Source organism: Heliangelus exortis (assembly GCF_036169615.1).
Source record: "Heliangelus exortis chromosome W unlocalized genomic scaffold, bHelExo1.hap1 SUPER_W_unloc_1, whole genome shotgun sequence".
NCBI lineage: Eukaryota > Metazoa > Chordata > Aves > Apodiformes > Trochilidae > Heliangelus > Heliangelus exortis.
Window position 1 is genome coordinate 334245 of NW_027285918.1, and position 15559 is coordinate 349803.

Consider the following 15559-nt stretch of genomic DNA (forward strand, 5'->3'; position numbering starts at 1 on the left):
TCACTTCCCTATTCCTGCTGGCCATGCTATTCCTGATACAAGCCAGGATGCTGGTGGCCTTCTTGACCACCTGGGTACACAGCTGTCTGATACTCATGTGTCTGTCCACCAGCTCTGACTGAGGCTGATGCTGTGGATGGGATTAAGAAGTGAGTTCCATGGGGACAGGGGCAGGGTTGGCTTCAGTTGAGTGGGATCATGGAATCCTGGAATGGGTTGGGTTGGAACTAGATGATCTTAAACCCTTCCAACCCAACCCATTCCATGATTCCATTGTTCTGTGACACAGACCCAGCCAGTTCCAGGCCTGGGAGTCTCCACAGCCACCACCAGGGCTTTGTGATGCAGGGTCTGGTGCCTGGACACCATTGTCATGGGGGTCTCCATGGTGACCCTGGGGGTATAGAAGGGGTGTGGAGACCTGGGGTGCCCATATCTGGGAGAGCACCTCCCTCAGGAGTCAGCAGCTACCCTGGGTGACCATGGAATGTCTGTGGCAGAAAATGCCCAAGATGTCCATGGAGAAGGAGGTGGAAGCCTGCTGCCAGCCCTCCACAAGACCCCAAGGTCAGTGACTGAAGGAAGGGCCAGACCAGAAGTTCCCCTGCAGGCTGTGGGGAGAGGGCAGCTGTCCCCTGCAGCCCATGGAGGAGCACGGAGGGGCAGATGTGGATCTGCAGCCCATGGAGGAGCACTCTGTACCAGGGTGACATCAGTTACTAACTGAAATACATAAAATTTTAGAAAAAAGTCACATTTGAGCAGCGTGAGCATGGCTGGGGCAAGGGTCAGGAAGGTGAGATGCCTCTTGTCTCTCTGTGTCTGGATTTCCTTCTTTTCCTTTCCAGCAGGGCTGTTCCATGCCAGCTGTGCAGTTGAGTTTCCAGCCCCTCAGTCTCTCTCCCTTCTCCTCTCTCCTTTCCCCAGAGAGGAAGGTGTCTCTGCTCCAGCACTGCTCTCCCCTCGGGGACTGCTCTCAGCTGCCCCTCTCCTCTGCCCTGCAGCTCTCAGAGCGGTTCCTTTCCCCTGCTTGAAGATGTTGATGGCAGAGGCACTGTGGCTGCTGTGAGAGCTGTGTTTGGATTGGGTGTGCTTGAAATGCTCGAGTAGCACAGCTGGCAAAAGCTCTGGGTGTTTGAGGAGCTGATTCTGAGGCTTTTCTCTTTTCTGTGTCTTGACAGAACAGCCCATAGCCTTCTGTCATCATCCTCCAGTCCTGTGCCCCTTCCCACCATGTTTCAGTTGTTGTTCCTATGATACCAGAACTACCTGAGTGGGCATGGAGCTCCAGTTCCTCCTCTTGATTTCCCAGGCTGCTTGTGTTTGTATCCATACACTTCAGGAGGCTGATCCTTTGGTTCCTATTTAAGGAGACAGCCAAGGAACATTTTACACTCCTCTGGCTGTCCTGGTTTCATCCCAGATCAGTTGTAGTGGTGATGGTGGGGTGATCATTGCCACCTTGGATCCCTCCCTGCAGGTCCTTCAGTTTAAAGCCCCCCTCCCCAAGCTGACCAGTGGGTACTGACGTGCCACTTCCAGGCTCCTCTCTAGTAAGCCCAGTTTTATCTATCCAACCCCCCTGCCATGGGCATGGACACTTCCCACTAGATCAGGTTGCTCAGAGCTCCATCCAGCCTGACCTTAAAAACTTCCAGGGATGGGGCTTCCACCAACTCTCTGGGCAACATGTGCCAGTGTCTCACTACCCTTCATGGGGAAGAACTTCTTCCTAGTATCTGATCTAAATCTACTCTCCTCTAATCTGAATCCATTCCCCCCTGTGCTATCACTACCTGACATCCTAAAGTCCCTCACCAGCTTTCTTGTAGCCCTCTTCAGGTACTGGAAGGCTGAGGTCTGCTCAGAGCCTTCTCCTCTCCAGATTGAATAACCCCAAGTCTCTCCGTCTGTCTTCATAGGAGAGGTGCTCCAGCCCTCTGATCATCCTTGTGGCCACACTTTGGGTGCAGCCATCAAGGCAGTTCTTTATCTACCCACTGGTCCATCCATCCATCCATCCATCCATCCATCCATCCATTCATCCAACCCATCTTTAACCAGGTTGGAGACCAGGATCTTGTGTGGGACAGTGTCAAAGGCTTTGCTCAGGTCCAGGTAGCTGACCTTGGTGTCTTTTCCCTTGTCTATTGGTGCTGTGATATTCCCATAGAAGGGCCCCAAGGTTTGTCAGGCACGGTTTCCCCCTGAGGAAGCTGTGTTGATTATACCAAATCACCTCTTCATTTTTCTTCTGCTCCAGCAGTGCCTCCAGGAGGATCTGCTCCATGACCTTATGTGGTACAGAGGTGTAAATGACCAGTCTGGAGTTCCCTGGATCTTCCTTCTTTCCCTTTTTGAAGATGGGGTTTATGTTTCCCACAGATCATTCCCATGACCCTCAGATCATTCTGAATCACAGAATACCTCAGGCTGGAAGAGACCCCTGAGCATCTCCTTGTCTGAGTGCCCTGCTCAAGGCAGGATGAACCAGATGAGGTTGCTCAAGGGCTTCCCCAGCGTGGCTTCATCCACAAAGGGGCTGAAAGTGCCTTTTGTCCCACCCCACAGGGGGATTATAAAGACAGCAAAGAGTGTTGGCACAAGTTCTGGACACTGAGGCACTGTCACTGCTTGCCAGGAGGACTTTTGCCAGTTCACCTTTGCCCAGCTCTCCAGCCTGTCCACATCTGATGGAGAGCTTCTGGTGTCTCAGCCACCTCTCACAGCTTGGATCATCAGTGAACTTGCTGAGGGTACACTCCATCCCCTCATCCAGGTCGTTGATGAAGAGATTGAACAAAACTGGACCCATTACTCATCCCTGGGGAACACCACTGGCCACAGGCCTCCACCTTGACTCTGTGCCACTCATCACAACCCTCTGAACTCTGTTGTTGACCCAGTTACCAATCCACCTGACAGTCCAATCATCTGTTCCACATTTTTTTGTTTTGAGGATTGTTTTGTTATGAGGATGTTATGGGAGACAGTGTCTAAAGCTTTACTGAAGTCAAGGTATATGACATCCAGTGCTCTCCCTTCATCTGCCCATTTGGTCATCCCTTTGCAGAAGGATATCAGGTGAGTCAAGCAAGATTTCTCCTTAGTAAATCAATGTGTGCTGCTCCTGAGAACCTTCTTTGTGTTTGCACACTTGGAGTACTGAATATTCTGTAAGGCAGACTTCTCCTTTCCTACTCAGTATTGAGAGCTACATCTACCACTGCAGAGATGTGGAATCCCCTCAGTGTCAACAGAAGTTTTCTCCTTCCCCTCTTTCATCCTCCTGTGTGGTACTGACTGTAGCACAATGGACATTCCAGTACCTGTAGGATTCCTAGTGGAAGCCTGAGGAGGGGCTGCTTGCAAGGGCCTGGACTGATAGGATGAAAGGCAATGGGTTTAATTTAGAGAGGAGTTTATTTGGACTGGATGTAGGGAAAAAGTTCTTCATCATGAGAGTAGTGGAAAAAATGTCACATGTTGACCAGTGAGGTGCTTGAGGCCTCATCCCTGGAAATATTCCAGGTTAGGCTTGAGGTGGCTCAGAGCAACTTGATCTAGTTGAGAGTGTCCCTGATTACTGCAGGGGGGTTGCAATGGATGAGCATGAGAGGTCCCTTCCAAATAAAATAAATTCTGTGATTCTGTGATTCAGAATATGTGATTCAGATATGACCTTCAGCCATCTGAGGTACTATGGGGATATCTCAGAGCTCTACCAAGATGGGGTTTAGAGACCCCAAGCCCATGCCCAGTCTGCAGAGGTTGATGGTCAAGGCTAAGAGCTGTGGAGACTGTGGGCAGTACAGGATGATCCTGGGAGTGCCTGAAGGGTGGGTTTGGGCATGGTGGAGCTTTTCTTCAGAGTGGGAAACAGCTTGGGCAAGAAGTAATTCCCCAAAGTGCAGCTGGGGATGGCTGGAGTGGAGAGCAGAAGAAAGAAATGTCAGTGCAAGGGCCATGCTGGGGAACAGCACATCCCCCAGCAGGAGCCTGGATCAGGCCAAGGCTCTGTGTGCCAAGGCAGAGGCAGGGAGGACACAGAGATGTCAGGAGAGGAAGGGGACAGCAAGGTGGGGCAGGCGGGTGAAGGAGCAGAGCCTGCAGGGCAAGAGGCACAGGGGATGGGACAGCCCAGGACAGACTGTGCTGGAGATGAGAGAGGGCAAAGGTGTGGAAAAGCTGGAGGCAGACTTGGCAGAGCCAAGCTCTCCATGCCTTTGCTGCTGGCTCTTGTCTCTGTCCCTGATGGCCATGGGGAGACAAGTGGAGCTTCCAGCAGCACTGGGGCTCAGGGCCTCCTTGTCCATGTGCAGGAGGCTGGCTGGGAGGTGCCGGGCCATAGTCCTGCCCTTGGCATTGCCCATCTGCACATGGCAGTGGTGCCAGGAGAGCCCTGAGGGCTGAGGGAGGGACAGGATCTCCCTCCCTTGCCAGGGGCTGGGGCTCAGGGCTGGCACCTTTGGGGAATGGGCTCAGGGCTGGGCCCTTTGCAGTCCTGACACACAGCCAGGCTTCCTCAGCACCAGAGCCACCTGCACCTTCCTTTTCCCCACCTGCCATCACTGCCTCCTGCTTCCTGCTCCCCCCACCCCCTGCAGGGGACGCTGCTTTCTCAGGGCTGTCCCTCAGGGGGACCCAGGCACACGCCAAGAAACTTTGGAAACTTTCTTTGGACTCTGCCTTGGACTTGGTTGTGGAGAAAGAAGCTTCTGCAGCTTCCTCTCCTTGCCTCTTGAGCAATTGTCATGGGCTCAGCATCAACCCCCCAGAGGGCTCCTGGCAGCTGTGAGCTGGGCTCCTGGGATGGAGGGAGCTGCTGGCAAGTGGGCAGTGCTGCAGAGAGAGAGCTCTGGGCAGGAGCAGCTCCTCTGCAGAGCGCAGCAGGGCTGAGGGCACTGCCAGGGTATCTGGGGGAGATGAGCAAGGCAGAGAGAGCTTCAAGGGGGTGAAGATGGAGGGGATGAGTGGCAGCTGAGTGGAGGAGAACCTTCCCAGCTTCTGCCATGGTGAGTGTCTGGTGCAGGGCAGTGAAGCTGGTGCAGTGTCAGTGGGGCCAATCAATGCTTCAAGGTACTTTCAGGTTCCATTCTGACTTCTGGAGCAGTTTGTTCATTCCTCTCTCAGCACCTGAGGATCATGGACTCAGCACCAAACACACCCTGGGGCTCTTTGAAATAGAGAGAGCACTAAAGGGCCATGGCTCTCCATGGGATATTCTGGACATCATCAAGACTTGTACAGCTAATTGGAGAGGTTTTCACTCTACAGTTAAGGAGGAAAATTTCATACTGTGCCTAATGAAAATAGTTTGATGGAGTGCACAGTTTTTATTGTTCATATTCACACCCCACTGCCCCCAGGAAATGTCCTAACTGAAAAGTGAGGGATGGGGTCTGCTTTCCCATTGCCTGGGGTTCAGAGTTTGGCCTGATTGATCCATAAAATAAATAAATAAATAAATAAATACATAACAAACAAAGAAAGAAATACCTTTGGCTTCAGAGCCACCTTTACAGAATCTTTGTCTCCCTGCAATCATGGCCTCCAGTGACCTTCTCTAACAAGTCTCTGGGGAGGCTTTGCCAGTAATGGGACCCAAAGGGATCAATAAATACTCCAAGATACTTCAAAATAATTTGGGGGTTTTTTTTGGCTTTAACTTTTTAAACTTTTTTTTTTTCCAGTCTCCTCTCAGTACTCACGGACTCAGTCCCACTGGCACCATGGAGCCCATTACAGCACTGAGCAGCCATGTCTTACCCTGTGGTGTTTTTAGTGTTCAAGACTTGCACAGCTAATTGGAGAGGTTCCTGTGTGGAGGAGGATTAAAAAGAACATTGCTGGTCACCATGTTGGTTGGTTTGGTCTCAGAGCTTTTTTAGAGCTGTTGGATGTCACACCTTCTTCTCTTCTTCTTTTGCTGGCTGTCAGCTCTGGAACCTGCTCAAGGGCATCATTGGGCTGTTCTTTGTGGCACTGATGGTGACACTGACCTGACACCTGCAGCCAGCACAAAAATCTCCTCTGTACTTCCTGTGCCACCTCCTGCAGACTGTTAGTAATTACAGTTCTCATCATTTCTCTTATGAAAAACCAGTGCAGGAGACATGTCCCTTCTTTGGATGTCATCTCTTGAACATGATTTATAACTACATTTTTCCTTTTTTCTCTTTTATGGAGGGGACATAATTCCTGATCTTTCATTCTCCCTCTTGCTAATTACAGTCGTTGATTTTTAAAAAATTTCTCCTATCTTTGGGATGTCAAAACATGTACGGTCCTATTAGGAGGAAGCAACATGAGGAGGCTCTAGAGGCTCTAGATGACACATCAATGATGAAGAGGCAGATGAAGTATAACTGCAATAGCTGAGACCTTGTTCTCACTTCACCTTCCCAGGTGTCTGCTGGAAATACAGCACAACAGAGAGGGAACAACTCTGGAGGTTCCTGGAGTGTGGAAGAGACCTTCCTGACACATCTTGTGAGACAACCAATCAGAGAAGACACCGCAATGAACCTGGTGTTGGCCAACACAGAAGGACTTGTGGTTGATGTGATGGTTGGAAGCCATCTTGGGCTCAGTGACTGTGAAGTAATAGACAACTCCCCCCCTAGAAGCACAGAATCATCCAAGTTGGAAAGACCTATAAGATTGTTGAGTCCAGCTGTCCACCATACAACCCCTTACCATTAAACCACCCACTGCAGCTCTTCATCTACCTTTCTTTTGAACCCCTCCAGGGATGGTGCCCACACCACCTCCCTGGGCAGCCTGTTCCAATGCTGAACCACTCTTTCTGTGAAGAAGTTTTTCCTATTATCTAACCTGAACCTCCCCTGGTTTAGCTCTAACCCATTTATTCTTGTCCTGTCACTGGTCACAAGAGAGAAGAGCCCAGTGTCTGTCTCACTACCACCTCCTTTGAGGTAGTTGTAGAGAGCAATGAGGTCTCCCCTCAGCCTCCTCTTCCCTAAGCTGATCAACCCCAGTTCCCTCAGCCTCTCCTCATAAGTCCTGTTCTCCAGCCCCCTGATCAGCTTGGTTGCCCTTCTCTGCACCCTCTCCAGCACCTCCATGTCCTTCCTATCCTGTGGTGCCCAAAACTGCACACAGTGCTCGAGGTGCAGCCTCACCAAGGCTGAGGACAAGGGTAAGATCACCTCCCTGGTCCTGCTGGTCACACTCTTCCTGAATCAGGCCAGGATGGTGGTGGCCTTCTTGGCCACCTGGGCACACTGCTGGCTCATGTTCAGCTGCTGACAATCAGCACTCTCAGGTCCCTCTCTGCTGGGCAGCTCTCCAGCCACTCCTCCCCAAGCCTGTAGTGCTACTGGGCTTGGTGTGGCCCAAGTGCAGGACCCAACATTTGGCCTTAGTGAAACTCATGCACTTGGCCTTGGCCCATCCACCAAGCCTGTCCAGATCCCTCTGCAGAGCCTCCCTACCCTCAGGCACATCAACACTTCCACCCAGCTTAGTGTCACCTGCAGATTTACTAAGGGTGCACTCTATCCCCTCAGCTAGGTCCTTGATAAAGATGTTCAACAGGAGCAGCCCCAGCACTGAGCCCTGGGGGACACCACTCGTGACCCCCCACCAGCTGGATTTTACTCCATTGACCACAACTCTTTGGGCACGGCCATTCAACCAGGATGATCTGCTCCATCAACCTCCCTGGGACTGAGGTCAAACTGACAGCTCTGTAGTTTCCCCGATCCTCCTTCTGTCCCTTCTGATTTATGTTCATCCTCATGGTGCAGCAGGACACAATCCCTGGATTATGGGGGGACATAATCCCTGGATTATGGGGGGATCTCTCTGCTCCTGGTCCCTGTCCCCTAGCCCAGGGAGTTGAATCCCTGAATATAACTGTCCCTGCTACTAAAGACTGAGGCAAAGAAGTACTTCAGTCATTTCCTCATCTCTTGGTATCCTGTTCCCTTCTACATCTATCAGAGGATGGGGGGTCATCTGCCTCCTTGTCCTGGTTGGGGGGTCTGAAACAGACTCCAAATACAAGATCTCCCTTACTTACCTTTCCCCTTCGTCCTTAACCATAAACACTCAACTTTGTCATCCCTGGAACCAAGCTCCATGCAGTCAAAACATTCCCGAACATACAGAGCCACACCACCACCTCTCCTTCCTTTCATGTCTCTTCTGAAGAGCTTCTATCCATTCACTGCAGTGTTCCAGCTGTGACAGTCATCCCACCACATTTCTGTGGTGACAACTACATCACAGCTGTCCTGCTGTGCAATGGCTTCCATCTCGTCCTCTCTGTTGCCCATGCTCTATGCATTGGTGTAGATGCACCTCAGCTGGGCCTCCTTTTGTCTGGGAGAAGCCCAAGTCACCTCCTGATTATACTCCAATATTCCCATAGCCCCCAACCTCACACCAACTCCTGACTGGGAGCCCTTGCTTGCACACCCTTCTCCCCCAGGTACTGGTGTGTCACATTCAGGCTCCTCTCCAGTGACCCCACTTTCACCCCTGGCCCCCTTCATACCTAGTGTAAAGCTCTGCTAATTAGCCCTGCTATCTCCTGTCCTAACCCCCTTTTACCTCTGTGGGATAATCTCTTCCCATCCCTTGTTAGGAAGCCTGGTCTCCTATAAACCCAGTCTTGGTCAAAAAACTGACCCCTGGAGAACTAAGGAGGAAGGTCAGCAGAACTGTCACCTTGGAGGTTTGGCAGGCAAATTTTGTTCTCTTTCAGAGACTGGTTGAGAGAATCCCTTGGGAGGCAGTCCTGAAGGGCAAGGGATTTCAGGAAGTCTGGACAGTACTCAAGAAGAAACTCTTAAAGGTGAAGGATCAGATGGCCCCATGTGCTGTAAGATGAACTGGTGGGGAAAGATGCCCAGCCTGGCTGAACAGAGAGATCTGGTAAAAACTCATCTAAAAAAGGAGAGTTTGTGGCCTTTGGAAAAAGGGGCAAGACACTCAGGGAGACTACAAAGATGTCAGGAGGCTACAGAGGGAAAAAATTACAATGGCCAAACACAGTGTGAAATTGATCTGGATGCTGCCATTGAAGATCATAATCAATGTTTCTGTGAATGCAATAACAACAAAAGGAGGGTGAAGAAGAATCCTCATCCTTTATTGGATATCATGAAGAATCAGCGACCAAGGGTGAGGAGAAGGCTGAGGTACTTAATGCCTTCTTTGTCCCAGGCTTCAGCAGTAGGAGCAGTTGTTCCTGGGGTACCCAGTCCCCTGAGCTGGCAGACAGGGACAGGGAGCAGAATGGAGCCCCCATGATCCAAGGGGAGATGGTCAGTGACCTCCTGCACCACCCAGACACACACAGGTCTGTGGGGCCAGATGGGACCCACACAAAGGTACTGAGGGAGCTGGCAGAAGTGCTCACCAAGCCTCTTGACATCATTTATCAGCAGTCCTGGCTGACTGGGGAGGTGTCAGTGGAATGGAGACTGACAGCTGTCATCCCCACCTACAAGAAGGGCCAAAAGGAGGATCCAGGGAGATACAGGCCTGTCAGCTTGACCAGTGCCAGGGCAGGGTATGGAGCAGATGGTCTGAGAGCCATTACACAGCATGTGCAGGACAGCCAGGAGATGGGGGACAGACAGCATGGGTTTATGAAAGGCAGGGACTGCTTGACCAACCTGATCACCTTCTGTGACAAGGTGACCATTGACTGAATGAGGGAAAAGTGGAGGATGTTGACTACCTTGACTTTAGTGGTTTTGTCCACAAAAATCTTTATGGAGAAGCTGGCTCCCTCTGGCCTGGAGCAGTGGCCTCTTCAGTGGGTCAAACCCTGGCTGATGTCTGGGCCCAAAGAGTTGTGGTGAGTGGAGCTCAGTCCAGCTGGTGGCTGCTCACCAGTGGTGTTCCCCAGGGTGCTGGGACTGCTCTGCTTCAATCTCTTTACCAATGATCTGGACAAGGAGTGAGTGCACCCTCAGGCAGTTTGCAGATGGGTGGGAGTGTGGATCTGCAAGAGACTAGAAAGGTTCTACAGAGGTACCTGGACAGGCTGGGTCAATGGACTGAGGTAACTCTTTGAGGCAGTACCAGACCATGTGCCAGGTCCTGCATTTTGGGTCAAAACAATTCCAGCAAATGCTAAAGACATGGGGAGGGGTTGCTGGAAAGCTGCCTGGCAGAGAACGACTTTGGGTTGCTGGTTGACAGCTGACTGAACATAGAACAGAATGTGAATAGGTGTCCCAGAAGGACACCAGCATCCTGGGCTGCACCAGAAATAGTGTGGGCAGCAGGACCAGGGAGGTGATTGCTCCCCTGTACTCATCACTGGTGAGGCTGCACCTCGAATCTGGGGTCAGTCCTGGGCCCCTCACAACAAGAAGGACATTGAGGGGCTGGAGCTGGGGACCCACACAGGTCTGGGACCAGCTCTGGCACCTCCAGTGTCACCCGTGGCTGTGTGGGAAGAGGAGGGAAAGGAGATTCCCCCTGGCACTGCCTGGGTGTCCAGTGGGAGAGTGGGAGAAGCAGAGGTTGTGTCTCTAGAGGAGAAGTGGCTGTGCTGGAAAGGAGGGAGGGAGGGGACATGAGCCATGACTTCAGTGTGTGTCCCATTGGGTTCCTGGGGAGCCCCAGGGAGAGCTGGAGGGAGCCCCGAGAGAGTTGAGCAAGTGGCCAAGTCTGGTGCTGGTCCTGTGCTGCTGGGCTGGGCTCCTGAGCCTGAGAGAGCTGCTGGCAAGCAGAGAGTGCTGCAGAGAGAGAGCTCTGGGCAGGAGCAGCTCCTCTGCAGAGCGCAGCAGGGCTGAGGGCACTGCCTGCAGGCAGCAGGGCAGGGCAGAGAGAGGAGGGAGAGAGAGGAGAAAGGCAGCCTGGGCTGGGAGGAGAGCTGAGAGCTGCCTGGGCTGGGGGAGAGAGAAATCTTCCCAGCTTCTGCCATGGTGAGTGTCTGGTGCAGGGCAGTGAAGCTGGTGCAGTGTCTGGAGGCATCTCCTAAAGCTGCAGAGCCAGAGCTGCTGGGAGCTGGAAGGGGGGAAGGGGCTGGAGGTGGAAGGGGAATTGTGAAGAGGAGGGAGGGGGTGTGTGCAGGCAGGGGTGGCCAGGGCTGTCCTTCAGAGCAGGGTCCTGCAGCCCAGGGGCTGTGTGCTGGGGCAGGGACTCTGCTGCCTGCCTGCCTGCCTGCCAGGGGCAGCTCTCAGCCTGCCCGGGGAGCTCCCTGGTGCTGGCAGAAGCTGTGGCTGGCAGGAGACAGGGAGCACAGGGCAGGCTCCTGGTGCTGCTGAGAGAGGGATGAATTGCTCAGGGCTGCTCACAGCTCCAGCTGCTGCCCAGAAGATTTCTGAGGGGACTTTTCAGGAGTCCCTTCAGGGCAGGGCTTTCCTGCTCCACTCTGGGCTCTCCTCAGGCTCTGCTTCCACTTGTCTCTCCAGGGCATGGAAAGCTCTTTCTGCACTCTGCAGAAGGCTCACAGACCCCACTTCTCCTCAGCCCTTGTCTGAGCTGCTCCTGAGCCCCTGCACAGCCAGAGATGCCCCTGGACAGGTCCTGCTGCTGCCATGAGGGGTCTGCAGGGCCGAGCTGAGCACTCAGGGGGTGGGATGGGGGCTGTGAGCACTGAGAGGGAGGAGAGCTGGGGACGGAGAAAGAGCTTTAGGCAGCAGAGATGGGCAGGGATGGAGAGGGAGCTGCTGCCTGGAAGTTCACGAGATGATGAGGGTCACAGTGCCATCAGGGATCCAAAGTCCTCCTGGCAAGCAGTGACGGTGCCTCAGTGTCCAGAACTTGTGCCAACACTGTTTGCTGTCTTTATCCATGGGCACAATCAGTTCCCTACTCCTGCTGGCCATGCTATTCCTGATACAAGCCAGGATGTTGGTGGCCTTCTTGACCACCCGGGTACACAGCTGTCTGATACTCATCTGTCTGTCCACCAGCTCTGACTGAGGCTGATGCTGTGGATGGGATTAAGAAGTGAGTTCCATGGGGACAGGGAAAGGGTTGGCTTCATTTGAGTGGGAGGTGTCCCTACACAGGGGTTTGGAACCCTTCCAACCCAACCCATTCCATGATTCCATGATTCTGTGACACAATCCTAGACAGTTCCAGGCCTGGGCTCTCGACAGCACCACCAGGGCTTTGTGATGGGGTAGGTGCAGTTTCTCAGCTGTTCCCTTTACAGCTTCCCTTGACCTGTGGGCAGTCTATTTCCTCTTTTATGAATATTTCCTCTGTGTATGAAATGTGTATCCTATGTGTATCTCCTAGGTGTGTGTAAAATCACTGTACCATGTACCACACTGTTGAAGACCATATCACAACTACTGTTTGTAAGCAGCTCTTACCAAGAATGAACCACAGAGCAACACTAATCCCAGATAAAAAGCCACAGATCACATGCCCTGAGTACCAAAGGTACAGCAGCATTGGCTTAATTTCCAACCCTGTGAAGTTTCTAGAGAAAATAGTTGGATTCCCACTCAGCGGAGCCATCTGGGTATCCTCCCACTGAAATCAAAATTCAAACTATTCATATAAATGACTTGAAATTTCAACTGGGCTTTAAATAATAATTTTAGGCTCCACGTTTGGCTCCAATGAATCTTTCAGGGTTTAATGCTGGGCTGACAATTAACCAAATGACAGAAGCTCTCTATTAACGATTAATGCCCCTCCCCACCCTGATAAAGAAAGGAGAGAGAATAAGGGAAAGAGACTTATGGGTTGGAAACTAAACTACACAGCTCTAATGGAACAGTAATGATAAAATGGGAAAATTACTACATATACACAAATACACAGAAAAATGGTACCATGTTCTTCCTCCCTCCCCCCCAGTAACTTTCATATCACAACCAAGGCTTCAGGGCAGCCCTGGGGAAGTCCAGGCTGGACTCCTGGGGTCATCAGGTCTGGTTTAATCCCAGATCAGCTGTAGTGGTGATGGTGGTGTGATCATTGCCATCTGGAATTCCTCCCTCCTTGTCCTTCAGTTTAAAGCCTTTCTAAAGAAGTTTAAAGAAGGAGCTGCAGGCATGGACAGTGTAGGGCAGCCTGCAGGAGAGGTGGCCAAGGGCTCTGGTGGGATGAAAGGCCCAACAGGACCAAGGGCTTTGTCACCTCAGACATGGCAGCTGCCTCAAACACCACGACCAGGAGTCATTTTGTCCTGAGGCTTTGGACTTTCTTTCCCCTTCTTGGAGAGGTCAGGATATGTCAGAAAATTTTTTTATTACTCATTTTCATACTCCAATTTCCCCAGAAAGACTCCTGACTCACAAGTGAGGGATGGGCTCTGCCTTCCCATTGCCTGGAGGTCAGAGTTTGGCTTCCTTGCTTTATTAATAAATAAATAATGAAAATTCCTTGGCTTCAGAGCCACCTTTACAGAGCCTTTGCCTCCCTGCAATCATGGCCTCCAGTGATCTGCTCTAACAAGGCCATGGGGAGGCTCTGGCATCAGTGGCCCTCAGTGGGGCCAATCAATGCTTCAAGGTACTTTCAGGTTCCATTCTGACTTCTGGAGCAGTTTGTTCATTCCTCTCTCAGCACCTGAGGATCATGGACTCAGCACCAAACACACCCTGGGGCTCTTTGAAATACAGAGAGCACTAAAGGGCCATGGCTCTCCAAGGGATATTCTTCACATCATCAAGACTTTTACAGATAATTGGAGAGGTTTTTCCAGTGTAGTTAAGGAGAAACATTTCATACTGTGCTTATTAAAAATAGTTTGTGGAAGTTTTTTTTTTTTAACATTATATTTTAAAAGATCATCTCATGATTTTCACTTTAGAGACGAGGTGACAGAAGTTCCCTGAGGTCTGACACTGGGAGGGCAACCTTACTTCTCACCTCCCCAAGCCCAGAATTGCTTTCCTGTCCCACCTGGGACTTCCATCCCTGCTCCTTGCATCAGACTTCTCCTCTCCTCTCTGCAGCTGGAGGTTACAGCTCCACTGCACCACCTCCCACCTGCTCTCCTGAGAACTGACTGCACACGGGCACAGCAGGAGTTTTCCTTTGTGCCAGCCAAGAAAAGTCACACAGAGAAAGTGAAGAAGAATCTGAGGAGAAAGGGTTTAGAGAGACAGATGGGAAAAGAGAGATGTGATCATCATGAGAGAGGTGGCTAAAGAGACAATCAGGCTGCTGAAAGACAGGCGAGCTTTGAACAACCTGCTGCTCAAAGCAGCACCCAGGGGAGAGGCATCTGAATGAACAAAGAGCAGGAGAAGGGGACAATTGGAGAGGAATGGGAATGGCCTTTGTCTGGACAGTCTGTGTCTGGAAAGGGGACTTTAGAAATGGTCACTGGATCACCACCACCAGGCAGAAGTTTCTGTTGAGGCTCTGCACTTGGTTTGCTCCTTGCTCCTTCTTGGGGTAGTTGGGAGGTGTTGTGCATTTTTCCTACAGTTTTTATTGTTCATCTTCACACCCCACTGCCCCCAGGAAGAATTCTGACCCACAAGTGAGGGATGGGCTCTGATTTCCCATTGCCTGGGGTTCAGAGTTTGGCCTGACTGATCCATAATGTAAATAAATATATAAATAAAGAAATATCTGTTGCTTCAGAGCCACCTTTACAGAACCTCTGTCTCCCTGCAATCATGGCCTCCAGTGACCTTCTCTAACAAGTCTCTGGGGAGGTTTTGTCAGTAATGGGACCCAATGGAGCCAATCAATATTTGAAGATAATTTTTGTTTTTATTTTGGCTTTGACTCCTTAGAAGCTTTTTTTTTTTTGGTCTCCTGTCAGTACCTGAGGATCATGGACTCAGTCCCTCTGGCACTGTGGGGCCCATTACAGTACCGAGCAGCCATGTCTTATCCTGTGTTGTTTATAGTGTTCAAGACTCACACAGCTCATCAGAGAGGTTCCAGTGTGGAGGAAGATTAAAAGGAGAATTTTTTTTAAAAGTTCTATTTCACTTTTTTTCAGTTTAGAAATGTATATTCAACTGTTATTGGTGCAGAGTGTCACTGCAAGAGGCCTGGACAGTGAAGAAAAGCCTTTGAGATACAGCAGTCTATGAGAAACATTGCTCCTCACCTCCCCAAACACAACATTGCTCTCATTGGCTCCCTGGGAAGCCTCTGGGATAATTTGCCTCCATCACCTTGTCAGTGCCCCCACTTGTACCCTCCATCCAGCAGGTGCTGCTCGCTCAGCTCCCTCCTGTCCCCACGCTGCCACTTCATCCCCACCCACCCACCCCGCATGGCACCAGCATCATCGGGGTCTCTGCGGGGAGCCCCGAGCGCTGGCAGCGATTGTCCTGTCACACAATGAGGGGATGGGGGCAGCGGCAGCGAGCCCGTTCCTGCCCTGCCTGCAGGACACCTTCCCTTAGGGGCAGGAGGAGCAATGCATGACAAGTGTCCCTTTCCAAAAGCCCGCAGCAGCCTCTCTTTCCTACGGCAGCTGCTTTCTGCACTGCCATCAAGAACGCCCTGCAGGCTGCACTTTGCATTTCCCCCTCAGAAAGGGAATGCTCCTTCTTGGCATCACCCAGCACGCACACAATGTCCTGGCTTCGGAAGAAAACTCAACACAAAAAGGGGGGACACCCACTCCCACTGCCTC

The 15559-nt window shown here is 51.5% G+C and overlaps 1 long non-coding RNA gene across 1 annotated transcript; it reads left to right on the plus strand.

Annotated features, from left to right (window-relative positions):
* On the plus strand, positions 1-1350 carry LOC139790541 (uncharacterized). The gene is made up of 2 exons (XR_011723553.1): positions 1-567; positions 1182-1350. It is a non-coding gene; the product is annotated as an uncharacterized lncRNA (long non-coding RNA).
* Positions 1351-15559: the final 14209 nt, after the last annotated feature.